This window comes from Callorhinus ursinus, unplaced genomic scaffold (assembly GCF_003265705.2).
Source record: "Callorhinus ursinus isolate GAN/ISIS: 27379988/994484 unplaced genomic scaffold, GSC_fseal_2.0 scaffold26, whole genome shotgun sequence".
Classification (NCBI taxonomy): domain Eukaryota; kingdom Metazoa; phylum Chordata; class Mammalia; order Carnivora; family Otariidae; genus Callorhinus; species Callorhinus ursinus.
The window spans coordinates 20,917,668-20,931,571 of NW_027397088.1; positions in this window are offsets into that span (position 1 = coordinate 20,917,668).

The following is a 13,904-nucleotide window of genomic DNA, read 5'->3' on the forward strand; positions in this document are numbered from 1 at the left end:
TTATTTGTTCTTTGGGTGTTGAGTTTGATAAGTTCTTTATAGATTTTGGATCCTAGCCCTTTATCTGATATGTCATTTGCAAATATTTTCTCCCATTCTGTCGGTTGTCTTTTGGTTTTGTGGACTGTTTCTTTTGCTGTGCAAAAAAGCTTTTTATCTTGATGAAATCCCAATAGTTCATTTTGCCCTGGCTTCCCGTGCCTTTGGCGATGTTTCTAGGAAGAAGTTGCTGCGGCTGAGGTCGAAGAGGTTGCTACCTGTGTTCTCCTCTAGGATTTGGATGGACTCCTGTCTCACGTTTAGGTCTTTCAACCATTTGGAGTCTATTTTTGTGTGTGGTGTAAGGAAATGGACCAGTTTCATTCTTCTGCATGTGGCTGTCCAATTTTCCCAACACCATTTGTTGAAGGGACTGTCTTTTTTCCATTGGACATTCTTTCCTGCTTTGTCAAAGATAAGTTGACCATAGAGTTGAGGGTCCATTTCTGGGCTCTCGATTCTGTTCCATTGATCTATGTGTCTGTTTTTGTGCCAGTACCATACTGTCTTGATGATGACAGCTTTGTAATAGAGCTGGAAGTCCGGAATTGTGATGCCGCCAGCTTTGCTTTTCTTTGTCAACATTCCTCTGGCTATTCAGGGTCTCTTCTGGTTCCATACAAATTTTAGGATTATTTGTTCCATTTCTTTGAAAAAAGTGGATGGTATTTTGATGGGGATTGCCTTGAATGTGTAGATTGCTCTAGGTAGCATTGACATCTTCACAATGTTGGTTCTCCCAATCCATGAGCATGGAACGTTTTTCCATTTCTTTGTGTCTTCTTCGATTTCTTTCCTGAGTATTTTATAGTTTTCTGAGTACAGATCCTTTGCCTCTTTGGTTAAATTTATTCCTAGGTATCTTACAGTTTTGGGTGCAATTGTGAATGGGATCAACTCCTTGATTTGTCTCTCTTCTGTCTTGTTGTTGGTGTATAGGAATGCCACTGATTTCTGTGCATTGATTTAATAGCCTGCTACTTGACTGAATTCCTGTTTGAGTTCTAGCAGTTTTGGGGTGGAGTCTTTTGGGTTTTCCACATACAGTATCATATCATCTGCAAAGAGTGAGAGTTTGACTTCCTCTTTGCCGATTTGGATGCCTTTGATTTCTTTTTGTTGTCTGATTGCTGTGGCTAGGACTTCTAATACTATGTTGAATAGCAGTGGTGAGAGTGGACATCCCTGCCGCGTTCCTGACCTTAGGGGAAAAGCTCTCAGCTTTTCCCCATTGAGAATGATATTCGCTGTAGGTTTTTCGTAGATGGCTTTTATGATATTGAGGTATGTACCCTCTATCCCTATACTCTGAAGAGTTTTGATCAAGAAAGGATGCTGTACTTTGTCAAATGCTTTTTCTGCATCTATTGAGAGGATCATATGATTCTTGTTCTTTCTTTTGTTAATGTATTGTATCACGTTGATTGATTTGCGGATGTTGAACCAGCCTTGCAGCCCAGGGATAAATCCCACTTGGTCGTGGTGAATCATCCTTTTAATGTACTGTTGGATCCTATTGGCTAGTATTTTGGTGAGAATTTTTGCATCCATGTTCATCAAGGATATTGGTCTGTAATTCTCCTTTTTGATGGGGTCTTTGTCTGGTTTGGGGATCAAGGTAATGGTGGCCTCATAAAATGAGTTTGGAAGTTTCCCTTCCATTTCTATTTTTTGGAACAGTTTCAGGAGAATAGGTCTTAATTCTTCTTGAAATGTCTGATAGAATTCCCCTGGAAAGCCATCTGGCCCTGGGCTTTTGTTTGTTGGGAGATTTTTGATGACTGCTTCAATTTCCTTAGTGGTTATAGGTCTGTTCAGGTTTTCTATTTCTTCCTGGTTCAATTTTGGTAGTTGATACATCTCTAGGAATGCACCCATTTCTTCCAGGTTCTCTAATTTGCTGGCATAGAGTTGCTCATAATATGTTCTTATAATTGTTTGTATTTCTTTGGTGTTGGTTGTGATCTCTCTTTCATTCATGATTTTGTTGATTTGGGTCATTTCTCTTTTCTTTTTGATCAGTCTGGCCAGGGGTTTATCAATCTTGTTAATTCTTTCAAAGAACCAGCTCCTAGTTTCGTTGATCTGTTCTACTGTTCTTTTGGTTTCTAGTTCATTGATTTCTGCTCTGATCTTTATGATTTCTCTTCTCCTGCTGGGTTTAGGCTTTATTTGCTGTTCTTTCTCCAGCTCCTTTAGGTGTAGGGTTAGGTTGTGTATTTGAGACCTTTCTTGTTTCTTGAGAAAGGCTTGTATTGCTATATACTTTCCTCTCAGGACTGCCTTTGCTGTATCCCAAAGATTTTGAACAGTTGTGTTTTCATTTTCATTGGTTTCCATGAATTTTTTTAATTCTTCTTTAATTTCTTGGTTGACCCATTCATTCTTTAGTAGGATGCTCTTTAGCCTCCATGTATTTGAGTTCTTTCCGACTTTCCTCTTGTGGTTGAGTTCTAGTTTCAAAGCATTGTGGTCTGAAAATATGCAGGGAATGATCCCAATCTTTTGGTACCGGTTGAGACCTGATTTGTGACCTAGGATGTGATCAATTCTGGAAAATGTTCCATGGGCACTAGAGAAGAATGTGTATTCCGTTGCTTTGGGATGGAATGTTCTGAATATGTCTGTGAAGTCCATTTGGTCCAGTGTGTCATTTAAAGTCTTTATTTCCTTGTTGATCTTTTGCTTAGATGATCTGTCCATTTCAGTCAGGGGGGTGTTAAAGTCCCCCACTATTATTGTATTGTCGTCAATGTGTTTCTTTGTTTTTGTTATTAATTGCCTTATATAAGTGGCTGCTTCCATGTTCAGGGCATAGATATTTACAATTGTTAGATCTTCTTGTTGGATAGACCCTTTAAGTAGGATATAGTGTCCTTCCTCATCTCTTATTACAGTCTTTGTTTTGAAATCTAGTTTGTCTGATATAAGGATTGCCACCCCAGCTTTCTTTTGGTGTCCATTAGCATGGTAAATGGTTTTCCACCCCCTCACTTTCAATCTGGCGGTGTCTTTGGGTCTAAAATGAGCCTCTTGCTGACAGCATATTGATGGGTCTTGTTTTTTAATCCAAACTGAAAGCCTGTGTCTTTTGATTGGGGCATTGAGCCCATTTACATTCAGGGTAACTATTGAAAGGTATGAATTTAGTGCCATTGTATTGCCTGTAAGGTGACTGTTACTGTATGTTGTCTGTGTTCCTTTCTGATCCTTGCTGCTTTTAGGCTCTCTCTTTGCTTAGAGGACCCCTTTCAATATTTCTTGGAGGGCTGGTTTCATGTTTGCAAATTCCTTTAGTTTTTGTGTGTTATGGAAGCTTTTTATCTCTCCTTCTATTTTCAATGACAGCCTAGCTGGATATAGTATTCTTGGCTGCATATTTTTCTCGTTTATTGCTCTGAAGATATCTTGCCAGTCCTTTCTGGCCTGCCAGGTCTCTGTGGATAGGTCTGTTGCCAATCTAATATTTTTACCATTGTAGGTTACATATCTCTTCTCCCGAGCTGCTTTCAGGATTTTCTCTTTGTCTCTGCGACTCGTAAGTTTTACTATTAGATGTCGGGGTGTTGACCTATTATTATTGATTTTGAGAGGGGTTCTCTGTGCCTCCTGGATTTTGATGCCTGTTTCCTTCCTCACATTAGGGAAGTTCTCTGCTATTATTTGCTCCAATATACCTTCTGCCCCTCTCTCTCTTTCTTCTTCTTCTGGGATCCCAATAATTCTAATGTTGTTTCGTCTTATCGAATCACTTAGCTCTCGAATTCTGCCCTCGTGATCCTGTAGTTGTTTCTCTCTCTTTTTCTCAGCCTCTTTATTTTCCATCATTTGGTCTTCTATATCACTGATTCTCTCTTCTGCCTCATTTATCCTAGCAGTTAGTGCCCCCATTTTGGATTGCACCTCATCAATAGCCTTTTTGATTTCGACTTGGTTAGATTTTAGTTCTTTTATTTCTCCAGAAAGGGTTTCTCTAATAACTTCCACGCTTTTTCAAGCTCAGCTAGTATCTTTAAAGTCATGATTCTGAACTCTAGGTCCGACATCGTACTCATGTCCGTATTGAGTAGGTTCCTGGCTGACGGTACTACCTCTTGTTCTTTTTGCTGAGGTGATTTTTTCATCTTGTCATTTTGTCCAGAGGAGAATAGATGAATGAGAGAACAAAATGCTAACAGGTTTACAATGTCCCCAGCAAATATACTGTATACAAATCCGAAAAGACCTGAAACCAGGGGAAAAGAAAGGAAAGAAAGAAAAAAGAAAGAGAAAAAAAAGGAAAAAAAGATAAAAACAAAAGCAGAACAATACAAAAAAAGCAGAATGTGATCAAATATGATCAGGCTAGTGCATAGATCAGTGCCACACACTAGATTTTGGGCGTATTTTGGTCTGTTAGGAAAAAGTGCCTCCTAAAATTCTAAAGGAAGAAAGACATATATGTACAAAATAAGGGTTGATACAATGAAGGGATGGAAGATGACTGTAAAATGAAAATTATAAAAGATTTTATAAAGGGACTTGATAAGATAAGAAGTTGTTTGAAAAAAGAAAGAAAAAGAAAAAAAAAAAGAAAAAAGGGAGAGAATGTGATCAGGCAGGAGACTAGAACAGAGCCATACACTAGTGATTTAGGGTATATTTTGATCTGTTAGAAGAAACTGTATCTCAAAATTTTAAAGAGAGAACAACTTATATATGTATGCAAAAAATAAGGGTAACTACTATGAAGGGATAAAATATGACTCTAAAAATGAAAAATAAAAAATGTTTTTTTTTTAAAAAAGAGATTGATAAGATGTTGGTTGAAAAAGGGAAAAAAAATAAAAAAAAACAGTTAACAAAAATTAACTTTGATGAACTAATGAATCATGGTAAAAAAAAGCCATGAATTCTATGTGCAGTATTCCCCTAGCGCTGGAGTTCTCCCGTTCTCCTTGATCGGTAAACTTGGTCTTGGCTTGCTGGCTGTTCGTGCTGATCTTCTGGGGGAGGGGCCTGTTGCTGTGGTTTCCAAATGTCTTTGCCGGAGGCTGAATTGCCCCACCCTTGTTGGTCAGGGCTAAGCGAGCTGCTCGGGTTTGATCTCAGGAGCTTTTGTTCCCTGCAAGCTCTCGGTACAGCCTTGGAGGACCAGGGCAAAAATGGTGGCCTCCCAATCTCCACCTGGAGGAGCTGAGAACTCGGGTCCCCGCTCCTCAGTGCGCCCCCAGAGAAAAGCAGTCAGTCCCGTGTCCCCGGTCTCCGGCCACACTCCGTGCTCACCCGGCCTGTGACCGAGCGTTTCTATCTCTGGCACCCGACCCCCTGTGGAGTCTCCAAACCCAGCAGATCCCTGCAGTGCGTTTCCGCGCCGCTCCTCCCTGGGAAGGAAGGGGAGTCTCCCCGGCTCTGCCGCTTGTTGGGTCCCTGCTGGAGGCGCAGTGGCCCGACTGGGCCGCGGATCACAGTTTATGGCCACCCCGAGCTGAGAGCCCGCGCCTCGGCTCCGTCTCTGCAGCCGGCTTCCCCGCTCCGATCCCTGGGAGCTCTGGCGCACTCAGGCACCCCCGGTCTTTCTGTGACCCCGAGGGTCCTGAGACCACACTGTCCCGGGGGGATTCCACCCCCCGCTTAGCCACGGCAGTGACGTCCCTCAGTGGAGCCGACTTCTAAAAGGTCCGATTTTGTGCTCCGCGGCTCTAGCACTTGCCAGAAGTGGCCGGCGGAGGCCCCCTCCCCCGCCGTCTATCCTCCCGAATATCGCCTCGGATTCACTTCTCCGCACGTCCTACCTTCCAGTAAGTGGTCGCTTCTCTGTTCAGAGAGTTGTTGCTACTCTCCTCTTCGATCTCCTGTTGAGTTCCTAGGTGTTCAGAATGGTTTGATCCCTATTCAGCTGAATTCCTGAGACCAGACGAAATCCAGGTCTCCTACTCCTCCACCATCTTGCTCTGCCTCCGCATTGTTAACTTTTATATGGATAGCCCCCAATGCTTTCCTGTTGCATTCAAAAGAATGTGCTCCTGGTTTATCATATTTAACTTTATTTTTTTATTTTATCATGTTATGTTAATCACCATACATTACATCATTAGTTCTTGATGTAGTGTTCCATGATTCATTGTTTGCGTATAACACCCAGTGCTTCATTCAATATGTGCCCTCTTTAATACCCATCACCAGACTAACCCATCCCCCCACCCCCCTCCCCTCTAGAACCCTCAGTTTGTTTCTCAGAGTCCATAGTCTCTCATGGTTCATCTCCCCCTCCGATTTCCCCCCCTTCGTTTTTCCCTTCCTACTATCTTCTTTTTTTTTCTTTTTTTTAACATATAATGTATTATTTGTTTCAGAGGGATAGGTCTGTGATTTATCAGTCTTACACAATTCACAGCACTCACCATAGCACATACCCTCCCCAATGTCTATCATCCAAAGACCCCATCCCTACCACCCCACCCCCACTCCAGCAACCCTCAGTTTGTTTCCTGAGATTAAGAATTCCTCATATCAGTGAGACCATATAATATCTTTCTCTGATTGACTTGTTTCGCTTAGCATAATACCCTCCAGTTCCATCCATGTCATTGCAAATGGCAAGATTTTGGTTTTTTGATGGCTGCATAATATTCCACTGTATATATATACACACCACATCTTCTTTATCCATTCATCTGTCGAAGGACATCTTGGCTCTTTCCATAGTTTGGCTACTGTGGACATTGCTGCTATAAACATCGGGGTGCACGTACCCCTTCAGATCCCTACATTTGTATCTTTGGGGTAAATACCCAGTACTGCAATTGCTGGGTCATACGGTAGCTCTATTTTCAACTGTTTGAGGGACCTCCATACTGTTTTCCACAGTGGCTGCACCAGCTTGCATTACCACCAACAGTGTAGAAGGGCTCCCCTTTCTCCACATCCCCGCCAACATTTGTCGTTTCTGACTTGTTAATTTTAGCCATTCTGACGGGTGTGAGGTGGTATCTCATTGAGGTTTTGATTTGGATTTCCCTGATGCCGAGCGATGTTGAGCACTTTTTCATGTGCCTGTTGGCCATTTGGATGTCTTCTTTGGAAAAATGTCTGTTCATGTCTTCTGCCTGTTTCTTGATTGGATTATTTGTTCTTTGGGTGTTGAGTTTGATAAGTTCTTTATAGATTTTGGATCCTAGCCCTTTATCTGATATGTCATTTGCAAATATCCTCTCCCATTCTGTCGGTTGTCTTTTGGTTTTGTTGACCGTTTCCTTTGCTGTGCAAAAGCTTTTTATCTTGATGAAGTCCCAATAGTTCATTTTTGCCCTTGCTTCCCTTGCCTTTGGCGATGTTTCTAGGAAGAAGTTGCTGCGGCTGAGGTCGAAGAGGTTGCTGCCTGTGTTCTCCTCTAGGATTTTGATGGACTCCTGTCTCACAATTAGGTCTTTCATCCATTTTGAGTCTATTTTTGTGTGTGGTGTAGGGAAATGGTCCAGTTTCATTCTTGGGCATGTGGCTGTCCAATTTTCCCAACACCATTTGTTGAAGGGACTGTCTTTTTTCCATGGACATTCTTTCCTGCTTTGTCAAAGATTAGTTGATCATAGAGGTGAGGGTCCATTTCTGGGTTCTCGATTCTGTTCCATTGGTCTGTGTGTCTGTTTTTGTGCCAGTACCGTACTGTCTTGATGATGACAGCTTTGTAATAGAGCTGGAAGTCCGGAATTGTGATGCCGCCAGCTTTGCTTTTCTTTGTCAACATTCCTCTGGCTATTCGGGGTCTTTTCTGGTTCCATACAAATTTTAGGATTGTTTGTTCCATTTATTTGAAAAAAGTTGATGGTATTTTAATGGGGATTGCATTGAATGTGTAGATTGCTCTAGGTAGCATTGACATCTTCACAATATTTGTTCTTCCAATCCATGAGTATGGAACGTTTTTCCATTTCTTTGTGTCTTCCTCAATTTCTTTCCTGAGTATTTTACAGTTTTCTGAGTACAGATTCTTTGCCTCTTTGGTTAGATTTATTCCTAGGTATCTTATGGTTTTGGGTGCAATTGTAAATGGGATCAACTCCTTAATTTCTCTCTCTTCTGTCTTGTTGTTGGTGTATAGAAATGCAACTGATTTCTGTGCATTGATTTTATATCCTGCCAATTTACTGAATTCCTGTATGAGTTCTAGAAGTTTTGGGGTGGAGTCTCTTGGGTTTTCCAGATAAAGTATCATATCATCTGCAAAGAGTGAGAGTTTGACTTCTTTGCCGATTCAGATGCCTTCGATTTCTTTTTGTTGTCTGATTGCTGTGGCTAGGACTTCTAGTACTATGTTGAATAGCAGTGGTGAGAGTGGACATCCCTGCCATGTTCCTGACCTTAGGGGGAAAGCTCTCAGTTATTCCCCATTGAGAATGATATTCGCTGTGGGTTTTTCATAGATGGCTTTTATAATATTGAGGTATATGCCCTCTATCCCTACACTGTGAAGAGTTTTGATCAAGAAAGAATGCTGTTCTTTGTCAAATGCTTTCTCTGGGGGCGCCTGGGTGGCTCAGTTGGTTAAGCGACTGCCTTTGGCTCAGGTCATGATCTCAGGGTCCTGGGATCAAGCCCCGCATCAGGCTCCCTGCCTGGCGGGAAGCCTGCTTCTCCCTCTCCCATTCCCCCTGCTTGTGTTCCCTCTCTCGCTGTCTCTCTCTACATCAAATAAATAAATAAAATCTTTTTAAAAAATGCTTTCTCTGTATCTATTGAGAGGATCATGTGGTTCTTGTTCTTTCTTTTGTTAATGTATTTGTATCACACTGATTGATTTGCAAATGTTGAACCAACTTTGTGACCCAGGAATAAATCCCATTTGGTTGTGGTGAATAATCCTTTTAATGTACTGTTGGATTCTATTGGCTAGTATTTTGGTGAAAATTTTTATCATATTTAACTTTAATTTCTAAAATTCATTTATTTATTTAGCCCCCTAAAATTAATTATTATTTATTTATTTAGTCATCCCCTGTGTTCTGTGTATAGAACGTTTGATTCATTCATTTATCCATTCATTTATATTTTTTATATATTTATATTGTTTTCGATCACCTATGAGGAAGAAGAAATAAAACCACTGAAAGCACATCGGACGAATGACTTTAAGCAAATGCCCACTTGCCGAGCTTATGAGTCGTTTTATAATTTTTTTTGAAAAAAGAAATAAAGTCGAAAAAATCCTTAACAGAGAAGACACCCTCCTTGCCCAAGCCACCATCTACAAACTCATCTCTCCCACTGCCTACAGGTCTCCTCTCTTTCTGGCTGTTGACAAACAACACACATTAGCATAATTGAGATAATTAAGGGCAATGCCAGGTACTGTTATCATACAGGCTTCTGTGGTTAGGGGACTGCCAATATCCGCTCCCTCGTAACAGCCTGAAGGCATGGAGATTAACACCTACAAAGTGTGGTGGCTTGAATATAGATGAGGGGAGGGAGACAGGCTGTTTCCTTTGATTAAAACATTACAAGAATAATTATTACAATAGCGAAATGGCTTCAGCCTTCTGTTCAGTTTACTTTGTATCTCTGAAACTTTTTTTCATTCCTCCATATGGCTGACGACTGTCATTGACAATCTTACAGTACTTCAAGTGGAGAACATTTTGTATGGATTGAGTTAGTGGTCCCCAGGACGGCGTGATTTTCCTTGGTGCTGAGGAGAGGAGAATTTTACTTTGGGAGACCCAGCCAGTGTTTTATTAAACAATTGTACCAGCTGGAAACGCATTATTGCCCTTTATTCGAAACTACCATTTAGAAGTCGTATGCTTTCGTTTCAGTGGGATGTGAGCATCGGGACCAGCTAGGGTTCTCAGGTTGGTGGATTTCTTAGCAGGACACCCTGAACCCAAATCGGGACCAACACTGAGGCAACTAGCCTGCTGTTTTTACATCCAGGCTACCATTGCTTTTAACTTAGAAACCAATTCCACTGTCCCTCTTTTCTCTGGCTAAGAGTCCGGAATATTTATGATTGGTGGAATCTCATCTGGCATAAATCAAGGGACACACACATATTGGGCAAAATCCAAATATGGTATTAATGCACCCCTTCTTCAGCTGTGATTCCTTCAAAACAATTATGTGTGGCCTCTCGCTGTGGCCTCTTGGGTCCCATCTGTGGTATGCTAGAAGTGACAGGCCCCATGGTTTTGTGAAAAACAGGGAAATACTGGCCATAATCTCTAAAGGCCTTGTGATCCAGAACCTGGTTGTGCTGTTGGAAAAAACAACAACAACAACAACAATATACATGTTCTGCCAAAAGTAGGATAGACCACGTTATCAGCTAATATCTCCATTCTGTATATTTAGTGGGAAAATAAAGTATATCAGGACAGTGTAATTTAGAAGGGTGGAGAGAGCCACATAATTTCCAGGGCAGGGAAAAGAGTGCTCGTTGGTGCATTTTTGGTGGAACTGATCTGTTTTGGCAGTAACTTCCAGTTTCCTTTTCTTTTTTCTATGCATAGTATTTTTTTTTTTTTTTTTGGTAATGGAAAAATACAGCACCAGACCCTAAAAAGTTGAAAAGTGGTGAGAACACTGCCTATTGCTTTCTGCCTAGAATTTGCTTATCTTCTTGCTGGATACCTGTTTATTAGAAAAATTAAGTGCCTTCCTGTCCAAAACTTAATTGAAATGGGCTTATTCAAATCCTGGGGGAGAGAGCCTTTTGGTCATTTCATTCCTTCAAAATCTGCTATGCCTTTTGACCCTAATTGATTAAAACAAAAAAGCCTTCCATGTAATTGTGCAAGTCGGGAACCCAGATAATTTTCTCCGCTCAACCATCCTCCTGGGTGCTCCCCCAGGCTCTACCCTCGCCCTTGTAGTTTCTCACAGGAGGCAAAAATCAACTCGGGGTAAACAGTGAACCAAGACCAAATTATTAAAACACTGTCCTAGATTGAATGGGAGAGAGGATAAGGAGGTTTGCACTATAGATTGCAGACCCAGGAAGTCAGCCAGGTGGAATCCCATTTCAGTAGCTCAGAAACGAGCTGTCAAAGAAGTGTCCCCACTGTTCTGAGCAGAGTGAGAGGGTGGATCTGGGTTTGGTGGCATTACCTTCATTTTTTCTCTGAAACACAAGTCAAGTCCCTGGTGAAAGTTTGTGACCACCTCCAGCTCCATTGGTTGGTCCGATGAGAAGGTTCCTGTCCTCTCCACTTGCAGTCCCTCCCCCCTGCCTAAACAGTGTTCCACTCTGTAACCAAGGGGGATGCCTCTTGCCTGTTCCAGAACCAAGAGAGGAGCTGAGACCAGGTCTGTGTGATGGGCCACCTATGAGGTCTTGCTACTTGGAGGTATGGACTTGCAGAAGCTCAGTATGAGTGACCATATCTGTGTGTGTGTGTGTGTGTGTGTGTGTGCGCGCGCGCGTGCGTGCGTGTGCGCGTGCATGCACGCATACACATGCACATTTGAAATTTAACAAAAAAGTACATTTAAAAAATGAGTACCTTTATTCCTTTCCTGCGGCTGCTGTAACAGATTACAACACTCTGGAGACTTAAAACCACAGAAATTCATTCTTTCATAGTTCTGGAGACTTGAATCCAAAAGCAAGGACAGTGCTCCCCTCCAAGGCTCCAGCTTCCGGGCCTGCAGGAGTGCCTTGGTTGGAGTCACGTCACTCTCATCTCTGCCCTGATCTTCACCCCACCTTTTCGTCTGTGTGTCTTCACTGAGAACACTTGTCATTGGATTTGGGAACTGCTTGGATCATCCATAACCATCTCCTCATCTCAAGATCCACTACTTACTTCTTTCTGCAAAGACCCTTTTTTCAAATAAGATCACAGGTTCTAGAGATTAGGACTTGGACATCTCTTTGAGGGGCCACCATCTAGCCCACTGCAGTACCCAAAACTGTTTGATTGCTCACAGGAAAATGTTTGGAAACAGGTGCGTCATTACAAATTGGTGGACTGGATTGACATATGTATTTCTTTCTTTTGTAAACTTGACTTTGCTCCAGAGAAGTTTTAAGATAGATGCATGAGATCACATTACTTATGAAGAGAAAGAGTTTGTATTCTAGATCTGTGTGTTTCTTGCAGGTATACCCTGTGGTCTCTGGGACTTGCAAGCCCTTCTCGGGTGCTTCCAAGCATGAGGAGCACCCATTCACAAAAGGAGGGGGAGGATGGTTTTGCTACTCTCTTGCCCATGTTCTATCAAGGACCTTGGCGTCCCAGGTTTGCCTCACCTCCTGGCAAGTTTCTCCCGCACACTCTTTCAGAGGCAGTGACCCTCTGCCTCCTTGCAATTATAGACACTCATTGACTGCTTGTTGAATCATGCTCCTTAAGAACTTAAGGGGAGAAGTGTCTTCAACATCTCAGAACACTCCCTGGTGAGGTGACCAGAGATAAAGAGACAGAGGACATCGAGTGACAAGCATTAACTTCTTTGGCTTGCAATAGGCAGTGCAGCCGGTGAGCTTCAGTGGGACTTGGGGCCTAGGGTGTAACACAAAAGCCATACTCTGCTTTTCCGTGTCTTCTTGTCCCTGTCCTGTGAAGCTCACAAGCCACTCCTCTCTAGCACATCTTCTTTCACTACGTACAGCATCATTAGTAAACTGAGGCAGGATCCCGGTTAGGGCCCTGCCATATCTGAAACTCTAGCTCCTCACAAACACGTCTGAGTGTGCAGAGCCTTCACGTAGGCCTTGAGCCTCATCTGTGGGCTCCAGTCCTGGTTTGATCAGAGGAAGCCTGTGTTGGGGATTTGGGAGCATTCATGCCCTGATTAAGAATATGAATTTGGATTCTTCTCCTGTTGTTGTTCCTTTAGTTCACTCCTTCCAGAATCCTGGAGCGTGATAGGGTGTTTGCAGATGGGGTTCAGACATTCCTGGGTTTCTAGTCAAAATGCCTTTAAAATATCATGGAAACCTTTCTCAGGGGACACGCACATCTATGATTGGCTCGATGAAATATTGTATTCACTGTCACTGGCATCTGGCATCATAAAAAGGAGCACTTCTGTAGAAACTATGGACTATAACCAAACTCCAGGCTGCATCTTGGCTAGGGCCTGTGCCCTCCACTCACGAGAGTGCAAGGGACAGAGGCCCGGTCATCAACTTGGATTGTGACTAATCAGATTAGTAATTCCTCTCAGCAAGGAGAAGAAGTAGAGGCACATATGGTGTGGGCAAAGCAAAATGCATTTCCCTCCTCAAGTTTTTTGGTTACCTGTCTTGCATTGAGCTTGGGTCGAGGGTCCAGTGGTCCCTGTTCCATTCAGTTATCACTCTGCTGTGCCAAGGTCTGAGCAAAATGCACAGTCTGTCTTAAGTGGGCTTCACGGGGCCTCAACCTGTCTGACTTCCCAGTCTGACATTTCTTCTCCACAGCTTGCATTTATGCTTCGTAGAGGATTTCCTAGACTCTGATCCAAGAAGCATGGGGTCCTGAAAGCTGCTTTGACAGGAAAATAAAAGGGGTTTGGTGTCTAATATGTTTAGAAAACTCAGCATGCTGTAATCCCCACTTGGAAATTCATAGTAAACATTAAAAGCCTCCTTAACCTCGGCTAGTGTGGAGTGTCCCAAACTTATGTGACTCCGGAACTCCTCTTTCATGTAATTCCTATTAATAGGGAGAGACACATTCTGGAAAATACTGGCGTGGTGGAAGACATACTGGGACTTTGAAACAATAGGCCTGGGTCTGCATCTGCACTCTGTGATCTTCTAACTGTTGGCATCAGATAAATTGTTAGGGAGCCTCAACTGCCTTATATGTAAAATGGGTACACACAACCCTGGCCTCCCTGCCTGTTAGGGTCAGGAGAAACAAAGATGTCCATGAATGTGCTTCTAAAATTATAACAGG